The following is a 21858-nucleotide window of genomic DNA, read 5'->3' on the forward strand; positions in this document are numbered from 1 at the left end:
ACTTTTTCAGGGTGCCCAAAGGGGGCGCTACCCAATTTTTACCCCTTAATATCCTTTTGAAGGTAGGGAGACTAAAATGGTCTGCAGATGTGGGGGTAGAAATGCGTGATGGGCGGCATTGCTCAACACACTGGCTGCCTGTTCTACGCTCACTTGATATTCAGTTCTATTGACCTCGGGCAGCGAGTATAACGGGCAACCAATTTGATACCATCCGCAATTTCTACTTCGTGGTCTCACCAAGGCCAGAATTAACTCTCCCAACTTATAACCCAAGTCCAACATTGTGTTTGTTTTGTCACAATGCAGCAAAGAACAAATATCCAAGGACTCCTGTAATGTCCGTGTGTAATTGAGACACGGACTGCAGGAGTTGGTTATAACAGGTGTTTACTGAATGGAGACAAAACTGGAACTACTATACAAAGTTACTGCACAGGTTTTTATACAGGGGTGGTCACTACTGGTACTGCAGTATACAGGGGCTGCAGAATATAGTTCCTTCTTCAAGGTACATACACTACAATTCCTCCCCTTTTAGCTAAACAGCACATAACATTCGATTAATAATTAAATAACATATTTACAATTACAGTTGCTATATACATTAGCTGAAGTTAATCAATTATAAATTCAGTCTTTGAGGAGGCTTCCTGATTCTGTCCGGATAACGCCTCTTTGGGGCATCAGGTTCTTCTGGCAAAGTTGATTCGGGATCAACGTCGTTGTTTGGTTCATCTGCTTCCAATATCACCATTCTGAGGTAGATGCAATTGGTACTTCGGTTTCATCACCAGGTGTATAGGATCGTGGTGTAGATTTGACGTTTTCCAATGACTCTAGAATCTGGTCAGCATGGTGTCTTACAATGCTCTCCCCAACGTCCACGGTATACATTAGAGGTCCTTGCCGTGTGCAGATCGTTCCTGGCTGCCATTTCTCTGTGCGGTAGTCCCGGGCCAAAACTGGTTGACCTATCTTGAAACTCCTGGTTGGCCTTTCATTCATATTCTGAAACTGCCTGTTCTCCACATCTCTTCTGATGTTTGGCTTAACCAAATCCAAGCGGCATCTTAGTCTTCGATTGAAGAACATCATGGCTGGAATTTGGTTGGTAACCGCATGTGTCGCATTCCGGTAGGCAAACAAGAAGTTATCCACCTTGTGTTGTAGGGTTATGTCTTCATTACACATTGCCTTGATAGCCTTCTTGAATGTTTGAACGAACCTCTCAGCCAATCCATTGGTGGCTGGATGATATGGGGCGGATGTGTAATGCTTAACACCATTGTTCTTTAAGAACCTCCGGAACTCTTCAGACACAAACTGTGGTCCATTGTCGGAGCAAATCTGTTCAGGCAGCTCATTTCTGGCGAATATGGTTCGTAAGACTGTGATAGTTTTTTCTGTGGTGGTTGAGGACATTTTTATTACCTCTGGCCACTTTGAATGTGCATCCACCGCAATTAAAAACATCGAGTCCATAAATGGACCAGCAAAATCAATGTGTACCCTTTGCCATGGGGATGAGGGCCACTCCCATGGATGTAGAGGGGCTTGTGGTGGGGCGTTTTGGACCTTCTGGCATCCTGTACAGCTCTTGGTCATCTCTTCGATTTCTCTATCGATTCCCGGCCACCAGACAAACGCTCTGGCTAAGTTCTTCATTTTTACCCCTCCCAGATGACCCTCATGAAGCTCATTGAGCACTCTATCCTTCAATTTGGGTGGAATTACTACTCTGGATCCACACATCAAGGTTCCTCGGCACACTGACAGCTGTTCTCTTCTCGGCGAGAATGCTGGCAACAGTGGTTCGCCATGTGCTGGCCATCCCTTCACCGTTAAATCATAGACCCTGGAGAGTGTTGGGTCATTTCCTTTTCTATGTTTGCATTCGTCACAGGTAGACATTCGACTATGGTCGAGTGGAATATCTCCACAGGATCCACTGCAGGTGCTTCTTCCACCGTCGGCAACGGTAGGCGCGACAATCCATCAGCATTCCCATGCTGTTTAGTTCCTTTGTACTCGATGTCATATTGGTGTGCCCCTAGGGAAAGGGACCACCTCTGTAGCCGTTGTGCTGTCATTATCGGGACGCCCTTCTGAGGGTTGAAAATGGAGACAAGAGGTTGATGATCAGTTAGTAGAGTAAATTTCTGTCCGTGCAGGTAGTGATTGAACTTCTTCACCCCCCACACCAGGCTGAGGGCCTCTCTGTCAATCTCGGCATAGTTACGCTCGGCTGCAGTTAACGAGCGTGACGCAAAAGCTATCGGCCTCTCTGAACCATCAAGGGATTTATGTGACAGTACCGCTCCAATGCCGTAGGGAGACGCATCACACGCCAGTCTTATCGGTAGTGATGGGTTGTAGTGAGCCAATACTTCTCTTGAAGTGATCAGGCCTTTACACTTCTGAAAGGCCCGCTTACATTCATCGCTCCATTTCCATGCTACTCCAGTTTGTAGCAGGGCGTTCAGTGGGTGCAGAATTGTGGACAAATTCGGCAAAAACTTATGGTAGTAATTCACCAATTCGAGGAATGACCTCAGTTGCGACACATTTTCAGGCGCTGGAGCCTTAACTACCGCTTCAATTTTGTCAGGGGACTTATGTAACCCCTCTTCATCAATCACGTGGCCACAATACGATATTTGTTTCTTTAAAAACTCGCACTTGGGGCGATTGGCTCGTAGCCCATGTTCTCTTAGTCTAGTGAACACCTGCTCTAGGTTGGCAAGGTGTTCACTGTCATTTTCGCCTGTCACTAGGATGTCGTCCAAGTAACACTGAGTCCCCGGAATCCCTTGCAGGACTTGTTCCATCGCTCTTTGCCATATAGCCGGAGCTGATGCTACTCCGAATACCAGTCGATTATACTGGTAAAGACCTTTGTGAGTGTTTATCGTGAGATATTTCCTAGAGGATTCTTCAACCTCCATCTGCAAATATGCTTGCGCTAGGTCAATTTTTGTAAATTTTTCCCTCCAGATAGTGAGGCGAAAATATCTTCTATCCTTGTAAGAGGATACTGTACTGTGTGAAGGACTGGGTTCACAGTCACCTTGAAGTCCCCACAGATGCGAACCTTCCTTGGCTCCTCAGACTTATTGTTTAACGTTTTCTTCATGACAGGAATGATGGGTGTCGCCCACTCGCTCCAGTCTACCTTAGATAACACGCCTGCATTCTCCAGATTCTCCAGCTCTGCCTCGACGGCTGGGCGAATTGCATATGGTACCGGTCTTGCTTTGAAAAACTTGGGAATTGCATTCTCTTCTATTTTTATCGAGGCGGTTACGCCTTTAAGAGTTCCCAGTCCTTGTTGAAATACCTCTTTAGCGTTAGCTAAGATTTTTGACAAACATCCAGGTGTGACGTCGTCATCCTTTTTACCAGCCACAGTCAGTACCTGAATGGAGTGCCAGTCTAAACTTATCCTTCTGATCCATTCACATCCCAATAACGGTGGTCCACCATCTTGTAGTATGTACAGATACAATTTCTGTATTTCCTTGCCGTTGTATTCGACAGGCACCCTTATTTTCCCTCTGGGGTATACTTTCTACCCCGTATATGTCTTCAAGACAATGGATGTGTCTTTCAAGGGTATGTATGAGAATAGCCGCTCATAGTCTCGTCGATTCATGACGGTCAGGGCTGATCCTGTATCCAATTCCATTTTGACTTGGGACCCTGCTATCGTGAGGGTGACCCAAATGGTTCGGTGATCCTCTTTTGCGATTACGTTGTGTAGTTTGAGACAGCTTAGTCTCTTGTTCCTGGATTCACTATCGCTCTTCTGGTCTTCGGAACTACTGTCCGTCATCTTTTGTACTTTCCTGTACTGTTCCTTAGTAGTCTTTTTGTTGTCGTTAGTCTTCTTCCCGGACCTGCAAACTCGTGCAATGTGTCCCATCTTTCCGCATTGCCTGCATATTTTGTCCTTGGACCAGCAGTCCTTCTGGCCATGGGTTGTTCTGCCGCAGCGATAACATTTTTCAAATCCCCGTGTCATTTTGTGGTTGCCGTATTCCTGTGGCTTTTGCTGTATTTCCGCAGCTCCCCTTGCTGCTGCTTCGTACGATACTGCCACGCTGAAAGCGTTATCTAGCGTCAGCTCTTTCTCTGAGAGTACCCTCTTCTGGGTTCCTTCACTCAGGAGTCCACAGACAAATTTGTCCCGTAGGGTATCTGCCAGTCCTGCTCCGAACTGGCAGTGCTTTGATAGCTTGCGTAGTTCCGTAAGGTAATCAGCATTGCTCTCATCTTTATGCTGATTTCTCTTGTGGAATTTAAATCTTTCTGCTATCAGCAGCGGTGTCGGATTTAGGTGTTCCTGTAGGATATCAACAATTTCGTTAAAACTCTTCGCCATCGGTTTGACTGGAGTGATCAGGTTCTGCAATAGGCCGTACGTTCTTGCGCCCATTAAGTTTAGTAGTACCGATGCCTTTTTCTCATCGGCTACTTCATTTGCCTTGCAATATACTTCGACTCTTTCCACATACGTGGTCCAGTCTTCTATTGCATTATCGAAGGCAGTGATATTGCCAGTCTTCGGCATCTTGGAGATCTAAGATGGCGCCTCCCGCGCTTTGCCTTCTTCCCCGCTGGATTAAGATGGCGCCTCCCGCGCTTTCTGCCTTTTCCGCTGCTGCCAGCGCTGTTGCTGGCGTTTTTATGCCTTGATGGCGACGCCCTATGGTCTTCGCGCGCTGCCCCCCGCGCTGCTGCCAACGCTGCTCTCCACGGTCCCCGTGGCAAACTGCAGCTCCTCGCGGCTTTCTGCGCTTCTAATTTCTTTTCCTTTTATTTTAATTACTGTTCCCATCGTCAGAGCAGACCCTATGGGACACTTCCCTCCCTCTTCTCGGGTTTGTACGCTGCCCGGCTTCGTAGCACCGGCCGCACCCTGTGTGCTCCACCCTCTCTCTCTCTCCTCTTCCCGACAACGCTGCTCGGCCCCGTTGAAAAGCCACCCGATCGAGCTCTAGCCCGCCGCAGCCCAGGAAGGATCAGTGTACTACCTGCCACCAGCCCGATTAGCTGGAACACCACAGACTGGATAACCAAGCCCAGCTCTCGACAGCCTCTCCTGCAAATCTTCGAATTTGATGAATCAGAGGGCGGTTGCCCACGGTCGACGCCCGTTTCTTCTGTTTGTTTGGTTTTTTTTCTTTTTGGATTTCTTCCTTCTGGCTTCGACCTCTAATAACTTCGCTTCAGGGATGGATCCCCATGAGGTGGTGCAGAACTGTAGGTAAGTTCAGATCTGTTCGTCGCCAATGTAATGTCCATGTGTAATTGAGACACGGACTGCAGAAGTTGGTTATAACAGGTGTTTACTGAATGGAGACAAAACTGGAACTACTATACAAAGTTACTACACAGGCTTATATACAGGGGTGGTCACTACTGGTACTGCAGTATACAGGGGCTGCAGAATATAGTTCCTTCTTCAAGGTACATACACTACAACTCCCACCACCTCCCTTAGCGGCAGTGGTTCATTCGTTCTCAACTCAGCCACTGGAAGGGAATCTCACACGACAGCGAGTCTGCACAGCGCTGCCACTTCTCGCTTTTCGCTAGTGTGAACCTCCGTCTCACCGCTCTGTGACACAAGGAATTGGGGCAAGAGTGGGTGTCCACTTTAAATGCTCATTTAAATATCCCTTCTATCCCCAGACAACAACTTGCATTTATATAGCGCCTTTAATGTAGTAAAACCTCCCAAGGCGCTTCACAGGAGCGATTATCAAACAGAATTTGACACCGAGCCACATAAGGAGATATTAGGACAGGTGACCAAAAGCTTGGTCAAAGAGGGAGGTTTTAAGGAGCGTCTTAAAGGAGGAGAGCGAGGCGGAGAGGTTTAGGGAGGGAATTCCAGAGCTTAGGGCCCAGGCAGCTGAAGGCACGGCCACCGATGGTGGAGCAAAGGAATTCAGATGCTCAAGAGGCCAGAATTGGAGGAGCGCAGATATCTCGAAGGGTTGTAGGGCTGGAGGAGGTTACAGAGATAGGGGAGCGGGGGGGTGGCGGGGGGGCGCGGGGATGTGCGAGGACCATGGAGGGATTTGAAAACAAGGATGACACATTCTATGCCCAGTGCCACTCTGAGAAAAAGATTCCAAATTAGCACCAGCAATTGTCACGTGCCGTGAAAATCGCACCAACTTTTCCCCGCAGTAAAGTCACTGTTCGAAATGTTGATGTTGTCAAATAATGTTTCACTCAGGAGTTTTCACTATAAGTGGTTGGGCTGCTCTGCAAAGAAGCATTCGATTCTACATTGTATCGTGACAACATGCCAGTCCAAAGGAGCCTTGACTGCATTATGATGTGTTAGCGTCGGTCGAGGGTATTCAATGGCTGATCATCCCGACTGCTGCAACAACATCCCTCAAGATACGTGGCCAATCTGTTAAATCGATACCTCGCTATCCGAGGGGGGCGGGGGAAGGGGGGCTGAGCTCATTCTGCTATCTGCAGCCTGCAGGAACTCCAAAACCCGTCTTTCACAATCTATCCGCTTCCCAACAAATGTAGCTCCCAGATAATGGACAATGGCGCGCGAGAGAGAGAGAGAGACACACACAGACGCGCGCACATATACACACCAGAGTTGTATTTAAGTGTGAAACGGGCTTGGCACTGATGTAATTCGATGTGATTTAAGTCTGGGCGTTTCTGTTGCTGAAGACAATGAATAGCTACTGATTGCCTTTGAATATTTTAGATGGTTTAGTGCCTCTGATAAATTAGTAGACAGAGGGCGGTCAAAACAATTCATTTAGGGTTAATCCACTGGTACTGTCAACTAGCCATTTCTAGCCTATTGTAATTAATATGGGCCCTATTAATGAGAAAGCATAGTTGGCTTAAATATGCAATATTCGTACAATAAAGAATGTTTGACCTGTTGAAAAATGCATAGATTGATGTCCAAGGTCAGTGTAAAAAGTGAGCAGTGCTACGTGAATGAACTATCTCATCGAATATCTTTCCTGTACATCTTCCCTGTTCATTAATAATGAAATAAGGGCCAAAGATTGAATCAGCAACTGATGGTGGGAGGACGCTATCTCAGTGCGTTGCCATTCTATCACAGACTTTCGACAGTGCATGATATGAAACTGAGGAATCCCACTTCCCATCGCTCCGCCATTGGCGGCCATGCCTTCAGCTGCCTGGGCCCTGAGCTTTGGAGTTCCCTCCCTGCTAAACCTCTTCGCCACCTCACTCCTCCTGCAAGACCCTCCCTAAAAACAACCTCTTTCACCAAGCCTGACCCAAACATCTCCTCCTTTGGTTTAATGTCACGTTGACGGTGCTGGATAAATGCAAGTTGTTGTTGAATGAAGAGGCTGTGAATCTTCCAGTTATTCAACACAAACAGGGACTGCGATCTCCAGGGCATAGCTGGATAGGTGACTCGGTGAGAGGGCTGGAGGTAGGAGGGGGCTGTGGCATCGATTGCTGCAAGAATGAAAACCAAAGCTAACTGCAAATCTTAGGCCGAGTCAGTTTAAACTGCTGCACCTTTCAGTGGAGGTTTCCAACTCTCCAGGAATTAAAGATTCATTTCTTGGACAGTGCTGTGAGCAAATTGTGTTTTCTAAACAAAGAAACAGGCCATTCGGCCCCACTGGTCCATGCCGGTGTTTATGCTCCACATGAGCCTCCTCCCACCCCTCTTCATCTCACCCCATCAGCAGATCCTTCTATTCCTTTCCCCCTCTTGTGTTTATCAAACTTCCCCTTAAATGCATCTCTACTATTCACTTCAGCCACTCCCTGTGGTAGCGAGTTCCACATTCTCACCACTCTCTGGGTAAAGAAGTTTCTCCTGAATTCCCGATTGGATTTATTAGTGACTACAGGAAACTTTCTGGTATCCGGCACGGACGGGACCGACGTGCCAGTTCATCAACAATTCCGGATAACCAAACGCTATAGTAAAAGATACGGACCTTAGAGCTCCGTATAAAGCAACAAACCCTGTTGCTTAGCAACAGCTTCAGAACAACGTCCACAAGTTGCAAGCGTCTCTGTAGCTTAGCAACAGCTGCAGCCAAACCCTTGCCTTCCTCCATTTATTGCTGTGCAAGTAATAAAAGTTATAAAAGTTACCTGAAACCGACTCCTGAATTTGGCCGGTTAACTGACATTTCCGGTTATTTAGGGGCCGGTTAATCGAAAGTTTCCTGTATCTTATATTGATGGCCCCTAGTTCTGGTCTCCCCCAACAAGTGGAAACACCTTCTCTACATCTACCCTATCGAACCCCTTCATAATTTTAAAGACCTCTATTATGTCAGTAGCAATGTTCCCTGTAATTTTTGGGGAGGGGGTCGCATGGCCCCTTTAACGGGCTCCGTGGGCCGTTCAGAATTCCGCGCCTGCGCGGTTTTTCTATTTTAAAGCCGGTTCACTGGCTGCGCGGGACCAGCGGAGCGCCGCGCGGCCGCAGCTCGAAAGGAACGTTGGTCCCTAGTAGTACAGACCATCTCCGAGGACAACACAATTAGTGTACTTTGAATGGTAGATCTTTCGATTTCACACTCCCGGCGGGGAGCCACACACAGGACTGGAGCGCGTGTTGGGGATTGAGCGCAGAAGTCACAGGGGGCGTGCGGGCCGTCACCCATGTCACCGCGGCTCAGTGCAGCCCTGTGTGGACGGGAAATCGCGCAAAGCTGTTCGGTGTTCACCTGCATTGGCGACTGCACCGGTAATGAAGCGAGAGCACACCGGCCTGGTGAGGACAGCACCGAAATGTACCCCCTCCCTGCGGCAGCGGCTGTACATCTCCTGGTCCCAGGAACCCTGGAGGCAGCCTGTAAAACCCCAGTGAAATGTACTGCTTCCTTGCCACCTGCTTAACAATCTGATATGGCGGCTGGCTTGTGGGGAACTGGCAGCAGACAGACAAAGAAAGGAAGCTTCGGGCCTCTCAATAGGTGATTGCAGAAGACAGCCCTGCACATCTTAAATCTTGCTTCCTCACTGTATTGTCACAGATATAGACACTGTGTCCTAACATTGATCCGAGTTATAAAGGCTACTGCAGAGACAGATATTAAATATGACAAGCCCAGGAGTACAATAGACTCAGAGGAGACAGATCTGTGACTTGTAGAAGTGTCCCTCCTACATTACAACAGTGACTACACTTCAAAGTACCTCAATGGCATGTGAAGCGCTTTGGGACGTCCTGAGGTGGTGAAAGGCGCTGGAGAAATGCAATTTATTTATTTTCTTTCTTTATCTATCTATCTCTATCCAACAATCTCGATCATCAATCATCTATCTATCTTTATCTATCTATTGTCCATCTATTGTGTCAGCTGTGGCTCAGTGGGCAGCACTCTCGCCTCTGAATCCGAAGATTGTGGGTTCACGTCCCCACTCCAGGCTGACACTCCCAGTGCCAGTACTGAGGGAGTGCTGCACTGTCGGAGGTGCCGCCTTTAAATGAAATGTTAAACCGAGGCCCCGTCTGCTCTCTCAGGTGGACGTAAAAGATCCCATGGCCACTATTTTGAAGAAGAGCAGGGGAGTTCTCCCCGGTGTCCTGGGGCCAATATTTATCCTTCAATCAACATCACTGAAAACAGATGATCTGGTCATTTATCACAGTGCTGATTGTGGGAGCTTGCTGTGCGCAAATTGGCTGCCGCGATTCCTACATTACAACAGTGACTGCACTCCAAAAAGTACCTCATTGGCTGTAAAGCACTTTGGGATGTCCTGAGCTGGTGAAAGGCGCTATATAAATGCAAGTCTGTCTTTCTATCTATCGATCCTGGGATCCACCCTGCCTCCAATAATTCCTGCAGTTTTCTGTTAATATAACACAGGTGTTGCAGCTCCATTGTGCCGTGTTGAACCTAAGTTCTCGTGTTGGGGCCTTTGCTTCAGTGTGGGCAGGTTCAGGCAGAACGCGTTGCCCCGAAATCGCGCTCTGTCAAGTCGGATGCGGCCCAACACTGAAAGCCCGCACGGGGCTGCTTGTTCACTGAGAGGCCCAATGAAGGTGGTAGTGGCACCGCAGACAGCAGGCATTCAACAGCAGTCACAGTGGGAACAGCTGCCGTCCATTATGGCTGGGTGTTCATTTTGCTTCCATCTCCAACTGCTGATGGCTCATTCCAAGGTCTCAATTCTCTGAGGTAACTCTTTGTCATTGGGGACCTTAATTACCACGCATGTTGCACAGAATCTGTTACTCCTGCTCCAATGTGTACAAGTCTTTTAGAATGAAGTTGAAGTTCTGTCAATTTTAAATTTTACCAAGCAATTTTGACAGAACAAAGAATCTGCAGCATAGAAACAGGCCATTCGGCCCAACTGGTCTGTGCCAGTGTTTATGCACCACAGGAGCCTCCTCCCAGCCCTCTTCATCTCGTCCTATCAGCATATCCTTCTATTCCTTTCTCCCTCATGTGTTTATCCAGCTTCCCCTTAAAGGCATCGATACTATTCACCTCAACCACTCCCTGTGGTAGCGAGTTCCACATTCTCACCACTCTCTGGGTAAAGAAGTTTCTCCTGAATTCCCCATTGGATTTATTGGTGACCGTCTTATATTGATGGCCCCTAGTTTTGGTCTTCCTCACAAATGGAAACATCTTCTCCACGTCTAAGTTTGCCAAACATAGATCTCCGCTCATTTAGCAAATTAAGCTGTAATTGACATGAGGTCATCAGTTAGCAAAGCAGTGAACAGCACAAGGCAAAAAAAAACAAGCATTCAAATCACTGAAAACCAGCAAGGCACCAATGTTCAACATGCAGAATAATGACTATCTGTCAACCAAGGCGAAGCGCTTCACAGAAAGAAGTTTAACCCTGAGCTTGCCTCACAACCTCTCAATCACTTTAACATAGCAAACAGCCCCAAGATGCTTCACAGGAACGATTAGCAGGCAAGGTTTGGGGCAACCGAGTGTCGCCCTTCATCGTCCATCAAAATAGGCCCAAGCTGGTAGCCCAGCTTTCCCCACTGGTTCTCTCGCATGGTCTTCCCAAGCCCAAAGTTCCATCTCCCAGACCCATTCAGAACGCGGTCTGAAACACTCATGCATCTTCTTCACGAGCCAGCCGAGCTTTCTTTCCTCCTTTCCGTCGGCCTAAAACTTTCAAAAAACAGGTGTTTCCTGCCCCCACCCGCCCCACCCCCCCCCCCCCCCGCAAATGGGTAAATAATTTTGAACACCTCTAAAGCCCTCGAGGCCCTTTACCACACTAAATTCGAGGCTTCAAACAACTTGCATTTATATAGCACCTTTAACGTAGTAAAACATCCCAAGGGGCTTCACAAGAGTGATATTTGACCAGATCATCTGTTTTAGATGTTGATTGAGGGATAAATATTGGCCAGGAAACCGCGGGGAGAACTCCCCTGCTCTTCTCTAAGATTACCGTGGTGCCTGAGACGGCTGAGTGGATTATATCTCAAATATTATTGCAAACAGCCACCTAGGCACTACACAGTTCGAGATCAAGGTGCCACAAACCCTAATTCTAGTACAGCTTCTCATACACACTCCATGACTGAGCACAGAATCATAGAATCAGACAGCACAGGAGGAGGCCATTCGGCCCATCGTGCCTGTGCCGGCTCTTTGAAAGAGCTCTCCAATTAGTCCCACTCCCCCCTGCTCTTTCCCCACAGCCCTGCACATTTTTGAAAAAGTATTTATCCAATTCCATTTTGAAAGTTATTGTTGAATCTGCTTCCACCGCCCTTTCAGGCAGTGCGTTCCAGATCACAACAACTCGCTGCGTAAAAACATTTCTCCTAATCTCCCCTCTGGTTCTTTTGCCAATCACCTTCAATCTGTGTCCTCTGGTCCAACCCTTCTGCCACTGGAAACAGTTTCTCCTTATTTACTCGCTCAAAACCCTTCATAATTTTGACCACCTCTATCAAATCTCCCCTTAACCTTCTCTGCTCTGAAGAGAACAATCCCAGTTTTTCCAGTCTCCCCATAATTTTCGGTCTTTCGGATGAGACGTTAAACCGAGGCCCCATCTGCTCTCTCGGGTGGATGGAAAAGATCCCACGGCACTATTTCGAAGAAGAGCAGGGGAGTTCTCCTCGGTGTCCTGAGGCCAATATTTCTCCCTCAACCAATATAACAAAAAAACAGATGATCTAGTCATTATCACATTGCTGTTTGTGGGAGCTTGCTGTGCATAAATTGGCTGCCACGTTTCCTACATTACAACAGTGACCACACTTCAAAAAGTACTTAACTGTAAAGCACTTTGAGACGTCCGGTGGTCGTGAAAGGTGCTGTAGAAATGCAAGTCTCTCTTTTAATTATCTGGGGAGAGACTGGAGAAGCTAGGCTTGTTCTCAATAGAGCAGAGACGGTTACGGGGAGATTTAATAGAGGCGTGTCCATTAAAATTGCATTCTACGTTTGTACAGTGCATTGCGAATAGTGAGTCTCTGAGAGACACGAACCCTGCATCAAAAGAAACATATCTGTGCTGAAGGAGTTACGGGCGAAGACATTGCGTGATCGTACGCCAATCTTGGCGGAACTTTGACGCCCAACGTGTTAACAAAGAATGTTCCAGAGTGGCAAAGAAGCACCCTGGTGGCGATTGAAGCGTTTCACCAAAGGGAATCTGGCTCTGCTGACCCACTGAACCCATCGGATTGAAAATGCGCATTTTCAGGCGGAATGATTAGCGTTCATACATCGGCAGTGTATCGATCGATACTTTGAGTCAAAGAATTTCTCCCCTGTGAGAAGTGGTGCTATCGATCCATTCGGAAACAGGGATGATTCCGAGCTGACACCCTGCTTTTAATAAGTGACTAGCGTGTTAGTACAACCAATTGGGAGAAAATGATCAGGGTAAAAAACATATGCAGTTAACCAGATTTATGAGAATAGTTGATAAGGAAGCTAATTCTTGCCTCCATTGAAAAAATATCTATTTCTGTGGATCGATGCAGTTTTGCTCACAGTGTCCCATTTATTTTCTGGTTCTGAAGAGCAGAATCACGCCCCAGTGAATAAATGGGCCATATGTACAAAGAAAGATTGCCCGAAGTCTCAAAGCGCTTTACAGCCAATGAAAGTACTTGTTTCTTACAACCAGCATCTCCCTTCCCAGTCTCAGTTGAGATGGCGGACTTCAGCCAGGCTGGGGGTGGGCGGACGACAGTTAGCCCAGGTTAGAGAGAGGGCTGGGGGGGAAATCATCAGCGGTCCAGCTGCTGATCTTTCTACCCAGCAACCTCTGGCGAGAGGGCACGTGTGAGAGCGTTGGGCGAGGACGGTTGCAAGCTCCCTGTAGTCGAATAACCCTTGTTGTGACCCACTATCAAGGGCCATGCGTGAACAATGGCTACTTGGAGAACGGTTCCTGTGGGACTGAACAACTGGCACGTTGATGAAATGAAGAGGAGAGAGAATTAAGTTAAAATAAATATATAAAAAGACAATGCAAGAGTGAGGGATGAATTGCAAAGATGTTTATGCTCCCACCTTGGGCTGGAGTTACTGGTGGAAATTTCCAAGGAATCTCATATTATGGGTGTGTTGTCCACAATGTTCCGTTGCTGTATTCTTAGAGAAAATTTAGACTGATGTCATTTTAAAATTTTTATTTCAGGGAGTTGTGGAAACCCAGTGGGCACAATCAGAACAAAGTCAAAATCCACCATCAATATGGGATTGGCACAGGAGTTGAAGGAGACACAATCTTTTGTATCAGGGAGGGGAGGAAGACAGAACCTTGCTCAAGAAGGGGAACTTCCCGCAAAATTTTTACTTTCGACTTGAATTTTTTAAGCAATGCCTCGATTTTAAAATCCTCATCCTTGTGTTCAAATCCCTGCATGGCCTCGCCCCCGCCCTATCTCTGTAACCTCCTCCAGCCCCACAACCCACCGAGATCTCTGCGCTCCTCCAATTCTGGCATCCCTGATTTCCATCGCTCCACCATTGGTGGCCGTGCCTTCAGCCGCCTGGGCCCTAAGCTCTGGAATTCCCTCCCTGAACCTCTCCCCCACTCTCTCCTCAATCCAATACTCAGTTTCCAATTCGTTCCATAAGAAAATAAGAACATAAGAAACAGGAGCAGGAGGCGGCCAATCGGCCCCTCGAGCCTGCTCCGCCATTCAATAAGATCATGGCTGATCCAATCTTGGCCTCAACTCCACTTTCCTGCTCTCTCCCCGTACCCCTCGACTCCCCTGTAGTTCAAATGTCTGTCAATCTCCGCCTTTAATATATTCAGTGACTCCGCCTCCACAGCTCTCTGGGGAAGAGAATTCCAAAGATTCACGATCCTCTGAGAGAAGAAATTCCTCCTCATCTCCGTCTTAAATGGGCGACCCTTTATTCTGAAACTGTGCCCCCCGAGTTCTAGATTCCCCCACGAGGGGAAACATCCTCTCAGCAGCCACCCTGTCAAGCCCCTTCAGAATCTTATATGTTACAATAAGATCCCCTCTCATTCTTCTAAACTCCAATGAGTATAGGCCCAACCTGCTCAACCTTTCTTCATAAGTCAACCCCCTCATCTCAGGAATTAACCGAGTGAATCGTCTCTGCACTGCCTCCAATGCAATTATATCCTTCCTTAAATATGGAGACCAAAACTGTACCCTGTAAAGTTGCATCAAAACTTCCCTACTTTTATACTCCATCCCCCTTGCAATAAAGGCCAACATCCTCCTTTAAGACACTCCTTAACCTCTTTGACCCAGCTTTTGGTCCCCTCCCCTAATATCTCCTTATGTGGCTCGGTGTCAAATCTTGTTTGATAATCGCTCCTGTGAAGCGCCTTGGGACGTTTTACTAAGTTAAAGCCACTATATAAATGCAAGTTGCTGTTGTTGATTGCATTTTAAAGACTTCACGCATTGTGAACTATTACCTGGATTAAACATGCCACCGGTTTTATTTGACGGTATTTTTTTGATACTACAACAGCTGATTCCTTTTTTGGGGCAAAGATCATCGATTCAGAATGTGGTTTTGGCTGTCACATAACGTTCGGGGATGCCACATTGCATTCAATATGTCACATAATGTTACGCTGATAGCGCTATCGACGGGCGCAGTCCCTTTGGAAGCCTCAGGCCTGAAGCTATTTTTAATATAGAATCAGCAGATAGCTTTTCACCTGTTTCATACCTCAGAGTGTCTGCTCCATATTGATAAGAGGGTATTTTTTCCCCTGTTCATTAATATTAGTGAAAAAGTACATGCGTTTATAAATAAGTCTCCCCCCCCAAAAAAAATAAACGGGTTCACGATTACAAAGTATTTACAGCACAGAAACAGGCCATTCGGCCCCACTGGTCCGTGCCGGTGTTGATGCTCCACACGAACCTTCTCCCACCCCTCTTCATCTCACCCCATCAGCATATCCTTTCTCCCTCATGTGTTTATCGAGCTTCCCTTTAAATGTATCTATACTATTCACTTCAACCACTCCCTGTGGGAGTGAGTTCCACATTCTCACCACTCTCTGGGTAAAGAAGTTTCTCCTGAATTCCCGATTGGATTTATTAGTGACCATCTTATATTGATGGCCCCTAGTTCCCCCCACAAGTGGAAACATCTTCTCTACGTCTACCCTTATCGAACCCCTTCATAAATCTTAAAGGCCTCGATCAGGTCACCCCTCAGCCTTCTCTTTTCTCGAGAAAAGAGCCCCAGCCTGTTCAATCTTTCCTGATAGATATAACCTCGCCGTTCCGGTAGCATCCTTGTTAATCTTTCTTTGCAAGTTCCCCGGTGTCTCTATATCCTTTTTAAAATATGGAGAGCAGAACTGTGATATTTGATATTCCATCAAAATAGGGAACAAATTGAGTGCCAGGTGGATCTTAAAGGGCACAAAGTGAAGAAGGTTCTTTCTTGATTGTCAACACATTACTGCGCCCGTCACTAACACTGTGCAGCCAATTTAAACCAATTCGTGTAAAAAGGTTGAGAGTAGAGTTCAATCAAGTCATAAACGCTGAGATTTCTGCTGTTTCTTATTTATGAATCAGACCTTTATGATTATTCATCACTCTGGGAGGTTTTCTCCTCTTGTTCCATCAGTCTTAATTGAGAGATTGAATCCTGTACTTACTAATCTCTGACTGCGTGCATCAAGGGATAGGTCTGCTTGCAGTGATTGCTTTGTTTATAAGTGTCATAAGCTTTGGTTGCATAGCAACCACCTGTAGAAATCTTTCACTAGTTGTAACCATTTGAGACCGGCGGCTGTGTTTTTTTTCTGTAATTTAGACAAGCTTGGCTCAGTTGGTTGTACCCTGGCCTCTGAGCCGGAATGGTGCGGGGGGGCAGTGGCCCCTTCGAGAAATCAGCAGGTATATCGCGGCTGAAACCTCAGCGCAGTATTGAAGGAATACTGCACTGTCTTGTGGATCAGACATTAAACCAAGGCCCTGGCTGCCCCACTCAGGTGGTTGTAACAAGTTCCATGGCATTATTTGAAGAAGAGCAGGGGAGTTCTCCGGGAGCCCTGGCCAACATTCCTCCCTCAATAAGATACCGCATCGTAGGCTCGTGACTGAGGTCGGAACATGTGGAGTCAGGAGACAAGTAGCAGAGTGGAGAGCACGCTGGCTGCAAAACAGAGCGGGTGATTTTACCAATGGGGAGCTTTTGGAGGCGGGACTCCCACTTGTCAGGTTTCAGTCCCGCCTCCATCGACTTCTGGCCAACCCACGCTACTTTCCCTTGACTGACCTTGTTAAGCCTGTCCAACAGGCTGAGCAGGCCAATTAAGGGGAAGCCGGTTACAGAGAACGTCAGCGTATGACGTTTCATTTGTCAAAATGAATTGTCATCGTTTGACAACTCTGTGAAGCTGTCAAACACTGACATTCTCTGTAGTTTGGTGAGTTCTTGAATTCAAGACTCATCAAACCTCTTTTGTGAGCAGAAATTAGATGGTTGTTGCATCGGAGAATGCAGCAGCCATTCGGTCATCTCTGCCGGTGAGATACTAGACTCTCCGCATCCCCAACTCTTGAAGCCTGCAGGAAGAAACAAAGGTAAGTAAACATTTTCTATCACTTTCCACTCACCTCAGATACACACCTCTCCACACTTGCACCCATCACTTACCTCCACAGAACACTTTTGCACCCCTCCGACCCCCGCAGACCCACTGCTCGCCTCGGTGACCCTGGCGGGGTTTCCCGACGTCAGGAAGCCCGCACCTCTGATGGAAAAATGGGGATAATCCACTTAACTGCCTGTTAACTACCCGTTAACGGGCAGTTAAGTGGCTGTAACCCCTTCCCGCCTCCAGGAGACGGGACCCGGCGCGGGTCGGCTACCCGCCTCCTGGGAAGATGGCACGGGGGCGAGTTGGGGGCGGGATGAGTACCCGCCCCCAGATTCTGCCATTTTCCCGGCAGTCCCACCTCCAAATCTGCCTCCCCAAGGCTGGCAAAATCGCCCCCAGGGAGTAGGGGTTACGGGTAGCTACTCAGAATGGCAGAAGGTGGGAAGCGGTCTTCCACAAGGATCGGTGCTGGGACCACTGTTCACCATTTACATTAATGATTTGGACTCGGGAATTGGAAGTACAATTTCAAAATTTACGGGTGACACCAACGTGGGGGGTGGAGTTAATACAGAGGGGGACTGCGACCAAATACAGGAAGACACTAATGAACTTGCAGAATGGATGTGCAATTAGCAAATTAACTTCAATATAGATAAGTATGAGGTGGTACGTTTTGGTAGAAAGAATTAGGATGCCATAGGCGTCTTGGAAAACCAGTGTCTAAATGGGGTAGAGAAGCAGAGGGATCTCGGGGTACAGACACACGGATCACTAAAAGTGGCGACGCAGGTTAATAAGGCCATAAAAAAAGCAAACCAAGCACTGGGGTTCATTTCTAGAGAAATAGAATTGAAAAGCAGAGAAGTTGTGTTCAACTTGTATCAAACCTTGGTTAGACCACACTTGGAGCACTGTGCACAGTCCTGGTCTCCATATACCTTGGTTAGACCACACTTGGAGCACTGTGCACAGTCCTGGTCTCCATATATCTTGGTTAGACCACACTTGGAACACTGTGCACAGTTCTGGTCTCTATATACCTTGGTTAGACCACACTTGGAGCACTGTGCACAGTTCTGGTCTCCATATACCTTGGTTAGACCACACTTGGAGCACTGTGCACAGTTCTGGTCTCCATATACCTTGGTTAGACCACACTTGGAGCACCGTGCACAGTTCTGGTCTCCATATACCTTGGTTAGACCACACTTGGAGCACTGTGAACTGTTCTGGTCTCCATATTATAAAAACAATGTAGAGGCACTGGAGAAGGTGCAGGAAAGATTCACAAGGATGATACCAGAACTAAGGTTATAACTATCAGGAGAGATGGAACAGGCTGGGGCTCCTTGCTCTTGAAAAGAGAAGGCTGAGGGGTGACTTGATTGAAAATTATGAAAGGGTTTGATAGGGTGGACAAAGAGAAGATGTTTCCACTTGTGGGGGAGACCAGAACTAGGGGCCATCAATATAAGAGAGTCACTAATAAATCCAATAAGGAATTCAGGAGAAACTTCTTTACCCAGAGAGTGGTGAGAATGTGGAACTCGCTACCACAGGGAGTGGTTGAAGTGAATAGCACAGATACATTTAAAGGGAAGCTCGATAAACACATGAGGGAGAAAGGAATAGAAGGATATGCTGATGGGGTGAGATGAAGAGGGGTGGGAGAAGGTTCGTGTGGAGCAGAAACACCGACACGGAGCAGTGGGGCCGAATGGCCTGTTTCTGTGCTGTACACTCGCTGTAACTTGATGTAAGAGCAGGGGAGTTCTCCCCGGTGTCCTGGGGCCAATATTTATCCCTCAACCAACATCACTAAAACAGATGATCTGGTCATTATCACATTGCTGCTTGTGGGAGCTTGCTGTGCGCAAATATGCTGCCGTGTTTCCTACATCACAACAGTGACTACACTCCAAAAAAAAAGTACTTCATTGGCTGTGAAGCGCTTTGGGATGTCCTGAGGTTGTGAAAGGCGCGGGAGAAATACCAGTTGTTTCTTTCTAAAGTTTACAAAGGTTCCGACAGATGGGATAAACTTGTAACCTAAAGGGCCGAATGGCGGTATTTATAGGGTTAACAATAAATGCTTTGTCAGCAGCTTATAAAATCAGCATGGGGAAATCTCTCCTGCACTTGTTAATTTTAATCAGGGCAGACGCTCCCCTGAGCAATAGTGAACCAGGAAGTGACGGGGCCCCTAGAGGCTGCATTGAGTTGTTGAGAGAGGCCAACTGGCGGAGTCAGGAGTGTCTGCGCTTCAGCGAGTGTCGATATATTAAACTGGTAGAAGTCGGAACTGCATGAGGGAGTGCGGTAAACCAATATGGGCCAATGAATCTGGCTCAGACAGCTCGGGTACATTGAAGCGTCAGTTAGTGTGGTGGGAGCGGTCATTGACGTACGCTGTCTTTACTGACAGGCTCTCAGATGTATTTTTGAAACTGCTTGTTAGAGTGTTCTTGCAATCTAGTATACTGTATTCGCTGCTCACGATGCGGCCTCCTCTACATTGGGGAGACCAGACGCAGATTGGGTGGCCGTTTTGCGGAACACCTCCGTTCAGTCCGTAAGGGTGACCCCGAGCTTCCGGTCGCCTGTCACTTTAATTCTCCGCTCCACTCCCACTCAGACCTCTCCGTCCTTGGACTCTTACCCTGTTCCAATGAAGCTCAACATAAGCTCGAGGAACAGCACCTCATCTTTCGATTAGGCACTTTACAGCCTTCTGGACTCAACATAGAGTTCAACAATTTCAGATCATAACCTCGGCCCCTATCCTTTTTCTCTCTCTCTCACATGGCAGCTGTCGATCTTTCAGCCATCGTCATTTACACTTCATCTAGACCCACCTTTTGTTTCTTAACTTGTCCCATTACCATCTCCTTTTGCCTTGCAACATCGTCTCTTTTGACTCTTAACCTCCCCTGCCTCCCATCCTATCACAGACCTTCCCTTTTGTTCTTTCCTCCTCTCCCCCTTTCCCTGCCCCTGCACTTGCTTAAAAATCTGTTCCATCTCCAGCTTTTTCCAGCTCTGACGAAGGGTCAGCGACCTGAAACGTTAGCTCTGTTTCTCCCTCTACAGATGCTGCCTGACCTGCTGAGTGTTCCCGGCATTTTCTGTTTTTATTTCAGATTTCCAGCATCTGCAGTATTTTGCTTTTGTATGTTAGGGTGTTCTCACTCATTTACAATTTATGAATCCGTTGTGCGTTGTGATGACCCAGCGAGTGTGGGGGGGAGCACGTTGATGCCTGAAGGTCTCCTGACCCAATTGTACGTTCAGGGCCCCCCGCCCCCTCCCCGCCCCTCCCCCCACCCCTCCCCACCCCCTCCCGCCCTCTCCCTGCTCCCCCGCCCCTCCCCACCCCTCCCACCACCCCCCTGCTCCTCCCGCCCCTCCCCGCCCCTCCCACCACCCCCCTGCTCCTCCCGCCCCTCCCCGCCCCTCCCACCACCCCCCTGCCCCTCCCACCACTCCCTTCACACCAGCGTTAGTGGTAGAAGTTTCAGCCACCTCGGCCTACTCTCTGGAACTCACTCCCTAAATCCCTCCGCCTCTGCACTTTTCCCTTCACCTTTCAAAACCAATCATTTTGGCCAAGCTTTTAGTCACCTCTGTAATCTATTATGTAGAACACAGCGTTCTGCTACATTTATTCTGAGACCCAAAGGCAATCAAGCAAAACTGGAGCGCGTCCTCGCATCCCCGCTGGTTACATCAGGTACTTGATCACAGAAATCCACTTATTCCCTGATTACTCCTCTCCTTGCATATCTCCTTCATCTCCAGTTCCATTGCTCGCCATGCATTTATCCAGCTCTCTACTTCAAGGAGTTAATTTAACACTGCATTAACCTCTCTTAAATAGAATCTACAGCACAGAAACAGGCCATTCGGCCCAACTGGTCCGTGCCGGTGTTTATGCTCCACACGAGCCTCTCACAACCCTAGTTCACCTCACCCTATCAACATATCCTTCTATTCTTTTCTCCCTCATACTAATGTAGCTTCCCCTTAAATGCATCTCTGCTATTCGCCTCAACCACTCCCTGTGGTAGCGAGTTCCACATTCTCACCACTCTCTGGGTAAAGACGTTTCTCCTGAATTCCCTGTTGGATTTATCAGTGACTATCTTATATTGATGGCCCCTAGTTCTGGTCTCCCCCACAAGTGGAAACATTTTCTCTACGTCGAGTTCCGATCTTCAATCAAGTCCAAATCCAGGATGGAGAGTTCCAAGGTTTGCTTGTCACTTTTGAAAACACAATTAGAAGCAATATTAAGAATCTTAGAGAAGATACCAACATCATCAAAAAAAAACCACCAGGCGATCTGGTCATTATCTCATTGCTGTTGGTGGGATCTTGCTGTGCGCAAATTGGCTGCCGCGTTTCCTACATCACAACAGCGACCACACTTCCTAAAAGTGCTTCATTGGCTGTAAAGCGCTTTCGGCCGTCCTGTGGTCGTGAAAGGCGCTATAGAAATGCAAGTTCGTTCTTTTCAGACGAGTTATTCTGTGTAATAAGGGGTCGGCCATTTAGGACTGAGATGAGGAGAAATTTCTTCACTCAGAGGGCGGTGAATCTTTGGAATTCTCTACCCCAGAGGGCTGTGGAGGCTCAGTCGTTGGGTATATTCAAGACAGAGATCGATAGATTTTTGAATATTAAGGGAATCCAGGGATACGGGGATAGCGCAGGAAAGTGGAGATGAGGTCGAAGATCAGCCATGATCTCATTAAATGGCGGAGCAGGCTCGAGGGG

The sequence above is a fragment of the Somniosus microcephalus genome, chromosome 30, assembly GCF_052327205.1.
Source record: "Somniosus microcephalus isolate GS21.2 chromosome 30, FLI_Smic_1.0, whole genome shotgun sequence".
Taxonomy (NCBI): Eukaryota; Metazoa; Chordata; class Chondrichthyes; order Squaliformes; family Somniosidae; genus Somniosus; species Somniosus microcephalus.